The sequence below is a fragment of the Chanos chanos genome, chromosome 11, assembly GCF_902362185.1.
Source record: "Chanos chanos chromosome 11, fChaCha1.1, whole genome shotgun sequence".
Classification (NCBI taxonomy): domain Eukaryota; kingdom Metazoa; phylum Chordata; class Actinopteri; order Gonorynchiformes; family Chanidae; genus Chanos; species Chanos chanos.
Genome location: NC_044505.1, coordinates 4,463,189 through 4,476,694, shown reverse-complemented (window position 1 = coordinate 4,476,694; position 13,506 = coordinate 4,463,189). Strand labels below are relative to the sequence as shown.

At 41.0% G+C, this 13,506-nt stretch overlaps 1 non-coding gene across 1 annotated transcript; it reads left to right on the top strand.

Moving 5' to 3' along the window:
* The first annotated feature begins 4,327 nt into the window (after positions 1–4,327).
* Positions 4,328–4,399, top strand: trnaq-cug (transfer RNA glutamine (anticodon CUG)). The gene has a single exon. It is a non-coding gene; the product is annotated as a tRNA-Gln (tRNA).
* Positions 4,400–13,506: the final 9,107 nt, after the last annotated feature.

Sequence of the window (13,506 nt, the reverse complement as noted above, 5' to 3'; positions counted from 1 at the left end):
TGAAATATTTTCAGCAGGGATTAAAGGACTGTTTTGATCATGATATTGAGGCTGACCTAATTAATTAATTAAAAAAACAGCAGCTGTGAATCCAGCTAATTCACAGCAAAATAGCCAACATATCAACTACTATCATACAACTCACATTTGAACTCTCAGGCTGCCACACATGTTCCATAGTATTTACATGCATTAACCCTTTCATTACACACAAAGAGGAATATATTTTAATTATGGTGGTACATTTTTAGTAATGGGATGTACACTAATAAATACACACACAGTCTCTCTGTCAACTGCTGTCAACACTGACCCTCCAGGCACCTCCTCATTTCTATTTAATTCAGCACCTGATTTTTTTCCCTCACCACTAGATGGAGCTGTAAGATTCATTACACTGAGCAGGGTCATGACCCTGTGTGGCTCAGACAGGGATATGAACCTGACCTTTTCTAGGTGAGTGGGAGGAGTCCTCTCTCTGGGTGGGCTAAGAGTTCCTTCAGTCAGTCTGATAGAGCAGAGGTGAAGGTTGTGCTCTGTGACAAGTTCACCCCAAATACCACTGCACTGGTCATCTACAGCTGTGTGTAAATAACTCCAGAGAACTGGACCTTCAGATGTCACTCTCCATGTCTTTCATTCATACCAAAATACTTCACAACTCACTTTAACCCGTCTGTAGAAATTCACAAATTCTGCTATTATATTAATAAGATTTATTATTTAAAGAATTTATCTGTTGTCTGATGCTTTCAAAAACTAATTAAAATGTTTTTAATCTTATTAGTCTAGTGACTTTAATATACATCATGTAGTTGCAAACTCACAATTAAACTGGACATACTTCAGTTAGTCAAACATCAAACTAAAGGAATATTCTGTTGCAAAGGTCTGTGATAACTGACATAGTTCTTTGTCCACTAGAGGGCGATAGAGCTACATAGTGAGTTGACCATATTGGCGTGCAATAGGACATTACGCTCTTTCTCCTTCAACACCCGTCTTAAGAGGTTTTCAAACAAGATTTATTCACAGTCAAATTTAGATGCATTTGCCAGAATTTATATACAATACTACCTCCAGATCTTGACTAACGACAATTCTTTGATGGACAAACACGGCAGTTATGCCAAGTTATTTTCTCCCTCTAGTGGTGGAAAGGTTTAAGTTCAAGGCAGTTTCACGTTTTTGTGTGTGTGTGTGTGTGTGTGTACTGCATGTACCACAGAAATCCCCCTACTCATTTTGGAAATTTATGTACCTGTTGAATTTCTTTAAATATTTTTAAATTAAGTTTCCCTCACATCTGAAGTCACTGAGGCACTTCGGTCTGGAAGAACCAAAATCATGTGGAAGATCAAGTGAGAACTGGTCATATAGGATCTATGACCATCACCTAAAAATTCTTGATACGTTAAAATGTGAAGTCATAGAAATAAATCATAACAATTTCAAACATACAAATCCTTTTGGTCTCACCAGCGGTTTCCCGGAAAAAAATAACAGAAGCTATCTGACGAATCAGGACATTCTTATTAAGACTCTTCACTGAATTTCATAAACAAACTTTATATGCATTTATTCTGACAAATGTGTTGTGAGTGAGTGTACAAGTCTTCAAAAGTTGACAATGTTAAAGAAAAAGTAGAACAGTTATACAGGGGATATTGTGACAGTCCGGTAAGATATACCAATTAACACAAACAAAATAAAATCTGTAAACAGGTTTCAAATAAATGTCTCCTAATCTCACACGAGTAAACAATAAAAAGAAACTATTCAAGTCAAACATCAGTATCTTGGCATCAATGACAAAAGCACTTTCAATAAAAGCTGACACATTCGGTTGTGTCCACCATGGCTACATTTCCCTGAGTTACTATTTGATGTGATTTGGGACAAAATAAATGTATGAAGACAAACACGTAAATGGTTTGGAATGTGAGATATGAACAAAGTCTGCAATACTAAAGCCATCTATTAATACTGAACATTATATTTCATACACAGTTCCTTTGTTTCCTTCTGTCCATCCTCATTTCATTATCTACTGTTTTGTCTTATTTGTAGGGATGTAACAGTACATGTATTCGTCCCAAATCGTCACGGTATGGACGTTACGGATCGGTGCATGGAGTGATATGGAGAATACATGGTAGACTGTGTGTGAAGATTGATGATTGTAATGTGGAACCAAATTTCACAAGTGTGAGTCTCTCATTTCACTCTCTCATAGTGGGTTTGTTCTCTTCTCTCGAAGATTTGGGATCTGAGTGTGGTGAAAAGATATGACAACATAAGGTTTCAAGGACCTTATGACCTTGTTTACCAGTGCATTTTAGTAAGAAGTAAACTGCGTTTCATAATGAATAATAGATGACAATGCTGCCCGTCAATAGCCTACGACTGGCTACACACTGCTGCAGGTGGCCATGTGTAGTTGTGGCACCACAAACATACGGAATTCTGAACGGGCTGTAGAAAGGCTTTTCTTTACATAGATCATACAGCTGTAGGAGGAGAATGTATGTTTTCATATTTTGACAATGTTTCCATAGCACATTCATCTCAGTGAATTCAAAAGGGCAAGGAAAATAGTGATTTCCATTCTATGCCAGCTTTAATGCACTACAGGCTGTACCAACTACCTCAGGGTGGACTATATGATACTAGGAAATGCTCCTCTTTACAACACTGAGGTCTAAAGAGCAGAGCTACATACAAGTACAAAGTTCAGAGTCCTAGACTGACCTCTCAGACACTGGATAAATCTGTGTGTGAAAAGTTTACTGTTGACTGCAGAGACACATGGAAATATGAATGACTATTTGTTTCAAGACCTTATTTGACAAAAAAAACATTTTAAAATGACATACAAAGGCAGGAGGTGGAATTTCCATCTTTGATACTTTCTCCATCTTCCTTAGAAAGTCTCTCCTTCCACATCACCATATTCAATCTCTAATGGAGCAGGAGAAAATTCAGGTTTTTAATGTATTACTCACATTTTTCAGCTCCATGTATAGGAACTGAAAAATGTCAGGACACACTCACTGACCTAACAGCTTTTCTTTGTCCTCATCCACACTCTCCACATCATCAGACTCATCCAGTCCATCCACTCAAACACACGACTCACACCTCACAGACTGTCTCACTCTCTGTCATACATTCACTGGTCACTTCATTAGAAACACCAAGCTGACAGTTACACTTTGTAAGTGGACAGATAGAAACTAAGACCCATCTGCTGCCATGCACAGTTAGCGTTAATCATCCTATAGTCCTTCATCAGTGGTCAGGTTCTGACCACAGGACCACTGGATATTTTGGGGTGGGGGACCACTCTTAACCCAACAGGCTACAATCTGTAATTGTAAACCTATAATCACAGGCTCTAGTCTATAACTGTACACCTTGTCATGCCAATGGTATAGGGAAATTCTTAATACTAATATCACTTAGAACTGTGACCAAAACCTTATTTCAGAACCTGAACCCAGTGAAATTACAATTATTCTGATAAACTCTATTTATAGCCCAGCACTCTGAACACTGAACCTACAAATGATTCAGAATAACTCATCATTATCCTTAACATATATTAAATAACAGCATTAAAGTAGCAAGTACAATATTACTCTTCAAATTCAATACCTCTGGCCAACTAAGCTCCTGGATCACCACATTCATTAACTTGGAAATAATTTGTCACATACTCAAAGAGTAGAAATGCGAATGTACCCATGTAACGGTCAAATTCAAACAGTACAGAGTATATGAATAATACTGAATAAATGGGGATCTAGGTGGAACTAAGGCACAGCCACTATACACACACATGCAACAGCATCTAAACTATACACGAGAAGACAAACAACTGATGACAGACAGTCACAACAACATCCTCTCTACCTAAGTATAGTCTGTAAAATGTTTAACCTCAGAATCAGTGAGACATTTATTAGCCCATGTATTGAAACATAAAAAGTCTCTCCTCCCATTGCAGAAACTCAGAATAATCATCACACTGGTACTTTAATTCATTAATAAATGATTCATACAGAGGATGCTTTTAGTAAAATTGAACTCTTCTCTACAGGTTCCTCTATGTCTGCTGATGTTAGATTGGTGAAGCTGACTGGAGAGAGGGAGTGTGAGGGAGAGGTGGAGGTTTACTTCCATCAGGCCTGGAGGAGAGTTCTCCTGGACTCCTACTTTTTCTCGAGCTGGCCATCAGAGTGCGTGGACTACATTGGACGCTGAGCTGCACCTCTCCAGTTCTTTGCCTGCGCTCCCGCTGTCTGAGGCAACCAAGGCGTTGGGAGGTTCCATGGTGTAATGGTTAGCACTCTGGACTCTGAATCCAGCGATCCGAGTTCAAATCTCGGTGGGACCTTTGGCTGCCTTTGTGCTGTGTCTGCGCACGCTGCACTGGACTGCGGCAGCTTGAAATGCGTTACAAAAAAAGAATGTCCGTGGAGAATGCGGGCATCGATCCCGCTACCCCTTGCATGCTAAGCCAGCGCTCTACCGTTTGAGCCAATTCCCCTCACCTGCCGCATTCCTTGGCAGAAAACTTGCCAACACGCACGAAAGACGCAAAAGTCTGCTTCACTTGACTTAGGTCCGCAGGCTGTGGTGGTGCCGGAAGGAGTCAAAAGCAATTTCCCTGACCGGGAATCGAACCAGGGCCGCGGCGGTGAGAGCGCTGAATCCTAACCACTACCACTTTCTCAAAGTTCCTTTGAAGCCTCTATGGTCTGCAGACAGCTGGACTGTGGCTTTGTGGTAGAGTTCAGTGGCTCCTCTGGGTCTGGTCCAGGGGACAGTGATGAGTGTCTGACTGCTGTTCCAGTTCACAGCTGTCACTCATCTGCTCTGATGAGTATTATGTAACAGGATGGATTTGTGGTAGTGTGAGGGTGTAATTGCTGGACCAGTGCAGTGGGGGAGCCAGTGCACATACACCCTTTAGGAATAGAAGATCATCTAAATAAAGGGTGCCAAAGGGTGCCTTCTTTGTCTTCATCCGGTGTAGGGGTAAGGTGGATGGCGTGCAGTTTGGGTCTGTTGTCTTTGTGCTGCTGTAGTTCTTTCATTTGGATTGACAAGTTTTTGTGACTGTCTTTGTTGTTTGTTTGGTTTGGTTGTGTGGTTGCTTGTCTCTTCCTTGTTAAGTCCCAGGCAGGGCGGCTGACCTGTGCTGAGACTCTGCACACCCTCCACTTCTCCCCAGGCGGCTCAGCCAGTGGCAAGGGCTAAAATGCATGTGCTGAATTATACCTTCCAGTAGCAACATTGATTTTACTTTGATGTTTGTCTACTTTTAATAGTTTTTACACCAAAATAAATAAAGGGTTGCTAAATCAAATTTATTTATTAACTGATAATCATAATTAATAGCTTGGGGACCGCTGGCTGTAGCCAGGGTGTAGTACGCTTATAGCTGGGCCTTTGTTTGAGTTTGAGTTTGAGTTTGGGTGTTGTGTTGGTTTTCCGTTTTGAAGTAATCAAAATCCTTTTGAATGCTTTTGTATTTCAGTTGCTGTGTACACACTTTTGTTTGTTTTTGTTTGCTTTAAGTGTGGTCTCAAACCCTGGTAGTAGACAGCTACCCTGGATGTCCCTGTTTGATGTTGGTTACAATAAAATTGTAATTGATTGACATCCTCCCGCTGACTCCTCTGTGGTGCTTTACATCCGATTGGTTAAAAAGAATCTTGTTTCAATTACATGACTGGAGTTTTGGTCATTTGAACTGGCCTCTAATCTCCACAAGAACAGAGCCAGTCTCTTTTATTGTCAGACCAAAATGCCTTTGGACACTTGGTATAAACTACTTCAGATTCAATATTCAGTCAAAAAAGTTGGTAAATAAATTCTTGAGTTTAGAGGTTGAGCATGTCTTCTTAATGCTTTAATTCAGGTCACAGGTCCCTCAGACTGGTGGGTTCTGGGAGTGAGTGTGCAGGGCGTCTGGAGGTTTTCCACAAAGGCTCATGGGGAACAGTGTGCAATGACTCCTGGGATATGAAGAATGCCCAGGTGGTGTGCAGACAGCTCCAGTGTGGAGAGGCCCTCAGTGGACCAGTTACAGCCTGGTTTGGTCCTGGAACTGGACCCATTTGGCTGGATAAGGTGGACTGCCTGGGGAACGAGACGTCCCTGTGGAGCTGTCCATCAGAGGGATGGGGCCGACATGACTGTGGACACAAGGAGGACGTGGGAGTGCTGTGTTCAGGTATTCAGCTCAAATGTATCATCAATATCACACACTCAAGCTGTACAAATGAGGTAATGGGTTTTATTGTAAACATTGCTGATTCTGGGTTATGACAGGAAAACGGGTGAAATTTTCCCAAAATTCTTTTTCCCCTTTATTCCATTTTTGCCTGCATGAGTGAAAGACTTTTTAAATCTTGTTTTTGCCCTCAGAGTTTAAAGAGATCAGACTGACTGAAGACAGACTAACAGGTGGTTTCAAGTCAATATTCAGATGTCTCTTTGCTTTTATCTGGTTCAGAGGAGATGCTGACACTGGACTCTCCAGAGAGCTATGATGTCAGCACTGGACACTTTTCAATCCCATAAGGCTATATGGAAAAAAGGGGCGTTTCTGATGCGGTGTTTAAATGTACTGCTGTGTCCGTTTACAGGTAGTCGTCATTAAACCGCGATTATAAAGCTCACGCGCAAAATGTGGCGCATTTTGATTACCTCATTAGTGCGTCCAAATTCTAACATACTTTCTTGTCTAAAATCTTTTAGTACGTACTCCGCACTACATACTTCAATGCATGTTTAGTGTGCAGTATGCAGTATGCGGTTTTGGACGCAGCTAGTGTGATGGGTGTGTCTCTGTTTTTAGATTGATAATGTTTTCTTAATACAAACATATACAGTTTGAAATTGTACTACTGTTCAGTGTCTGCTGTGAATGGAGGGGAATTTGTTTGTGTATTTTGATGCAGAGGAAAATGTGACAGAGGCTCCACCAGAGCACTATGATGATGTCATCACTGTAAGGAGGAAGTCTGGAAGTGTGATGGGTGATTTCTCTAGATGTTCATATTAAATGCTACATTTCCATATCACACTATGTTTCCAATGCAGATAATATTTAAAATGATCTTTCTTGTTTAGAACTGACTGGAACAAAGGTCTCACTGGAGTTCTATGATGTCATCACGTCAGGGCAGGATCCGGGCAGTTTGATTGGTGGGTTATGACCTGTATGATACTGTCACTCTCTCTTCTGTCAGTCATACTGAATCCAGTGATCACATGACCACACTGAGAGCCTCTTTCATTCAGCAACAGACAAATCACTGTAATGTTAGGAATAGCAGAACTGGAGTGATACAAGATGTTTAACAGTTTTCTCATTCATTTTATTTTTTTTACTTTATGTTTAAATGTTAGAAAATGTCCTTCGTAACAAAAATGCAACCCAGAAAAGAAACCATAAACCATGTTCACCTTGTTTTTGATGTAAGTTTGGGGTGTTAGTAATGACTGTTCTTGATTATTGTTTCAGAGACAGCTGTGAAAGACCCACCAGAGGATTATGATGATGTGGACACTACTCAAGGCAGTTTAGCAGGTGAGTTTCGGAGAAATGTTTTTTTAACTCTCACTACATGCTGTGTGTATAGAGAAACTATACACTCACTGTCCATTTTATTTGAAACACTTACCTTTGGTCTACACTCACTGGTCACTTTATGAGGTAAATCTATCTTAAAGCTACATTATACAGGTGTACAGTTATAGACTAGAGCCTGTGATTATAGGTTTACAATTAGACTGTAGTCTGCTGGGTTAAGAGTGGTCCACCACCCAAAAGTATCCAGTGGTCCTGTGCTCTGAACCTGACTATTGATGACAGACTATAGGATGGTTAACACAAATTGTGCATGGCAGCAGATGGGTCTTAATTTCTCTCTGTAAGAGTGTTTCTAATGAAGTGGCCAGTGAATGTATGACAGAGAGTGAGACAGTCTGTGAGGTGTGAGACGTGTATTTGAGTGGATGGACTGGATGAGTCTGATGATGTGGAGAGTGTGGATGAGGACAAAGAAAAGCTGTTAGGTCAGTGAGTGTGTCCTGACATTTTTGTCACTTTCACAATTACAAACCACCTTATTAAGAAGGGACTTTCCCACCTTCCATTCCCATCTAATGACAAACACAACATCTACTGTGTTAAGTGCTCTATCATCAGCACTGAAGCAAGTTACGAGTAACAAATGAAAAACTTTAATTTTCTCCTGCTCCATTAGAGATGGAATATGATGATGTGGAAGGAGAGACTTTCTAAGGAAGATGGAGAAATTTGTGAAATTTGTGAAATAAATATCCAGTATTAATTGATGGCCTTTGTATTCCAGCCTTTGTTCTGATTGCACATTTAAAACCATTTATGTGTTTGTCTTCATACATTTATTTTGTCCCAAATAACATCAAATATTAACTCAGGGAAATGCAGCCATGGTGGACACAAAACCAAGAGAATGTCATGCTTTTTCTGAGCAAAACCTAATGTATCAACTTTTACTGAAAGTGATTTTGTCATTGATTCTGAAATATTGATTTTTTACTTTAATAGTTTCTTTTTATTGTTTACTCATGTAAGATTAGGAGACATTTATTTGAAACCTGTTTACAGATTTTATTTTGTTTGTGTTTATTGTTCTGTCTTACCTGACTGTCATAATATCCCCTGTATTACTGTTCTATTTTTTTAACATTGTACAAGTCTTCAAAAGATGACAATGATCCACGAAACAGTTATCAGTATAAATGCATATTAAGTTTATTCACAAAGTTCTGTAAAGAGTTTTAATACAGATTTCCTGTCAGATAGTTTCAGTTCCTTTGTGCTGGGAAACCTATGACAGAACTCAAAGAATTTAAAGCTGTTCGAATTTTCACTCAAACATCCCAGTCCATTTTCTTAGACACTATATGACCAGTTCTTATCTCATCTTCCACATGATTTTAGTTATTCCAGACTAAAGTGTCTAAGTTACTTTATCTGTGATGTAACTCAATTAAAAAATATACAATATTTCAGCAGGTAAAATCATTTCCAAAATATCTAAGTGCTTCTGTGTGTGCATAACACACACACACACATATTCTGAGAACACTTGCTCTTTCCTACCCCTAGGGGGTGAAAACGACTTGGCATCATTGGTAAATTTGTCAAACCAAGACTAACAATTTTATGTTAGTCTTATTAATTTTGACAATCTCTCCTGTTTTATGTCCCTTGAATTATGTGGTTTATTCTTGCTTTTTTATTGTGTGGTCTGTTTACTACCATTTTATTTATTTTATTACTTCTTCTTCTTATCATTATTATTGCTATTTTCTTTCTGCTGATATGTAAAAGCACTTTGAGCTACATTCTTTGTATGAAAAGTGCTATACAAATGAAGTAGAACTATTATTATGATAAACACTGAATTGTCATTATTCAAAAGTCCCAATAAAATGCAGAACTGAGTTTCTAAATTTGAACAGGCTGGTGAAAGTGAATTGTCACTATAATACATCTATTAGAAAGCAGAAGATAGAGACTGAAGTCCATGAATCCAGTTCACTGATTTATTTACACACTAAACTTTAAATGACCTGCTCAGCAGAGTTTGAAGTAAATTGGAACATCACCAGGAGTTTAATAAGGTGGGGATCTCGTTTCATTTTTTTAAATAGAATTATGTTTCTTTTTCCAACAGGATTAGTTCTGTTAAATACATCTAAACTGTACTGAGCAAGGAGAAAGAGTGGGTGATATCCTACTGCACTTGTTCTCAATCCTGCTCTGCACCTTTTCCATCTCTCCCTGCTCCACCTACCTCACTGAACTCATCAGTTGCACTTTTGATTGGCTGAGCACACCTGATTTAATCAAGAGCATGTTAATCACAATAATCAGGTGTGCTCAGCCAATCAAAAGTGCCACTGATGAGTTTGGTGAGGTAGGTAGAGCAGGGAAAGATGGAAAAGGTGCAGAGCAGGGGTCCCCCAGGAGCAGGACTGAGAACCAGTGTCTGCTGCACAACAATGCAGTAAACTGACCATGCAACTCTATCGCCCTCTAGTGGGAAAACAACTATTTAAGGTACCACAGTTCTTGGCAACAGTTGTCTGTTTGGCTAACTGAAGTATGTCCATTGGGATGGTGAATTTACAGGTAAATTACACATACTAAAGTCTCCAGACTAATAGGATTAAATCCATTGTAATTTGTGTCTGAAAGCATCAGAGAAATGATCAATTCTCCAAAAATAAAAGAAGATAAATTTGGAGTGCAATGATGAAAAATGAATAAATGTTTTAACCATCCTACACCTGTTGTTTAAAAAGATGAATGTTTTTCATCATTTCTTAGACTGTTAAAAACAGTTTTCCTTTTAACAGTTATAGTGTGAATGTTTAGATGAGAACTCCAGACAGAATATTTCCTCACATTTAAAACGTATTACCACAGTGGCCCTGTATGTTCTCTCTCATGGTTTTGGCTCCATTCAAACTTAATTTCTGTGTTCTCTTGGAAAAGATGACAAACGTTCTGTGACATCCACAGTTTGATTTAAGAACCAAACTTGATGAAGGCAGTGATTGAAATGTGACACTGATTTCTGTGCTGTCTGATAACTGGTATGAAGGGGAAGATTTCTTCAGAGAAGAAGAAAAGGCCCAGACTAAAGCCTGTGGCCCTCAACCTGTAATACTCTCTCTAACAGACTGTTAATGTTTGGTCTAAAAGTCTCCAAAAGAAACCAGAAATGTGTGTGTGTGTGTGTGTGTGTGTGTGTGTGTGTGTGTGTGTGTGTGTGTGTGTGTGTGTGTGTGTGTGTGTGAGATTCAGTTCTGATCAGTTGGTGTGACCCACTACCCTGTGCACTAATGCCCTCTAGTGGTGAGAAATATTACTACCCAAAATACAAACATGGTACAATAACATATCAAAATAAGACACCTACAGTGAGTGTTTGTTTGCAATAAGTTCACTTTGTCTGGGTTACTGGGGGGCTGAGGAAACCAAGTAATTTCCCCTCATTCACTGAAAGCTCCCAGTGTCCGATTGGCAACAGTGTTCAGGACCATGGACAGCACCAATCTGTCAAACCTGCACTGACAGCTGAAGACAGAGAGTGAGAGCCTTGGTCAGCTCCACATTCACTCACAGCAGCAGAACCTGGCTGTAGTGGGGAGGTGCAGCTGTGTCTTATCTTTACTGGACTCCACCTCAGGGTGTAACTCTGCAGCAGGAAGGTTGTATTTGCTTTTCTTTCCTTTCTACACCTGAGCTCCATCCAAACGATTATGACAAGACTATTGTAAGAATGAATTAAATTATGATGTCTTCATTTTGTTTTACTTTCTTGAGATCCCTCTTTTACATTCACTCCCTCAGTCATTCTCTGTGTCAGGTAGATGAAGACTTGCTGTGAAGTCTGAATCAGTGCAAACAGGTTTATTCTGGGTTACCATGGTTACTCAGTACCTGCTACTGCTGTTACATGGTGTTACATACTGATACATGGTGTTACAACCACTTTTCTGTAAGACAGGATGACAGGATTTCAACACTGGACTTACAGAGCGCATACTACCAGGTTCTCCTTCATGAAGAGAGTAGGGACCTAACATCATTCATCACTCATGAAGGACTGTTTAGCTTTAAAATGGTTCCCTTTGGACTGGCATCAGGACCAAGCTGCATGTAACACATGATGTCTTTCATGCTGAATGGAGTAGCCAGAGCTCACTGTTACCTAGATGATGTCATAGTTGTAGGTGACTCACGTGAGGTCCACGATCGCAACCTTGCAGCTGTGCTGCAGGCCATCAAGCTGAACATGGTAAAATGCACACTCAGACAAACAGAACGGAAATTCCTGGGGCACATGGTTACCTCATATGAGATAAAGCCAGATCCATCGCACGTGGAAGCAGTTCTGCACACGCCCCCACCCAAAGATGTTTCTAGTCTCTGCTCCTTTTTGGGGCTCACCTCATGGTCTGCAAAGTTCATTCCAAACTGTGCATCAGTGGTAGAGCCCATGTGCAGCCTACTACGGAGGTCAGCTGCATTTGATTGGACAGATGACACACAGAGGAACTTTGATGCAGTAAAACAGCTCATAGTCAGTAGCCCTGCTCTGACTGTGTTTGATCCAGAACAGCCTATGATAGTCACTACGGATGCATCGGACTGTGGGGTCGGTGCTGTGCTCATCCAAATACACAAAGATGGATCTGAGAGAACAGTGGCATTTGCACCATGTACCCCGTCATCATCTGAGTGTAAAGACTCTACAGAGGAGAAAGAGGCACTGGCTTGTGTATGGGCGACTGAAAAATGGAGGACCTGTCTATGGGGGTTGGGGGTTCACATCATGGATCACGGCCCCCTGACCACATTGCTCTCCTCACAGGGTCTCGACAGAGCTGGCATGGGAGTGGCACGGTGGTCAACACAAGCCTGGTTCAGACAATGTGATGGTCGACTGTCTCTCTGGGCTGCCGTTACCTGTGATGGATCACCCTGAGGAGGACATCGAGGTGGTAGCACTTAGCACAGGCCTGGCAGCTGTCTCCTCTGAGGACTGCAAGGCTGCCTGTCAGGCATGCCCAGTGCAGGCTTAACACTGTGATCTGATAGCCACTTGGTGGCCCAGAACAGGCAAGAGTGTGGATCCATCACTGTCACCATACTATAAAGTACAGACTGAACTGTCTATTGTATAGGGATTTGCCATGAGAGGGCATTATAGACTATTTGCTCCTGAGAGTATACAGCCTCAACTGATACAGCTCACTCATGATACACATCAAGCCATAGTGCAAACCAAACAGAGACTCCGGGACCTTTATTGGTGGCTGGGCATGGACAAGCAAGTTCAAGCGGCGATCAACGGCTATTACACCTGTCAGCAGCATGACAAAACTTGCAGTCACACACACCATGTCTCTTACACCTGTCCCATTCCCTACTGCTGCATGGGAAAAAGTAGCTATAGATTTAATGGGACTGTGTGAGAAAGCTGTTCCAGGTTGCTGGTCTGTCATCACTCTCATTGATTATTACAGTAAGTGGCCAGAGGTGGCGCCCACCTCCCACGTTGCTTCAGTAGTGGTGTTTCAGTTTCTCTCATCAGTCTTCAGCAGAGAAGGGAATCCCAAAGAACTGGTCTCAGACAACGGCAGTCAACTTATCTCACAAGAAATGGAGATGTTTCTTAGGACGGGGCAAGTCACACACAAGAGATCTTCCTTATGTTTTGCACAGGCCAGTGGAGAAATGGAGAGGTTTAATAGGAGTCTGAAAGACAGCCTGCAGACAGCACAAACTGAGGGAAAGGAGTGGGTGATGTTCATCACAGACTTTCTCCAGGTGCACAGATCAACCAAGCACGCTACCACTCAATGCACTCCCTCTGAACTGTTACACGGCAGGCAAACGCACAGCAGACTTCATATGGCAGG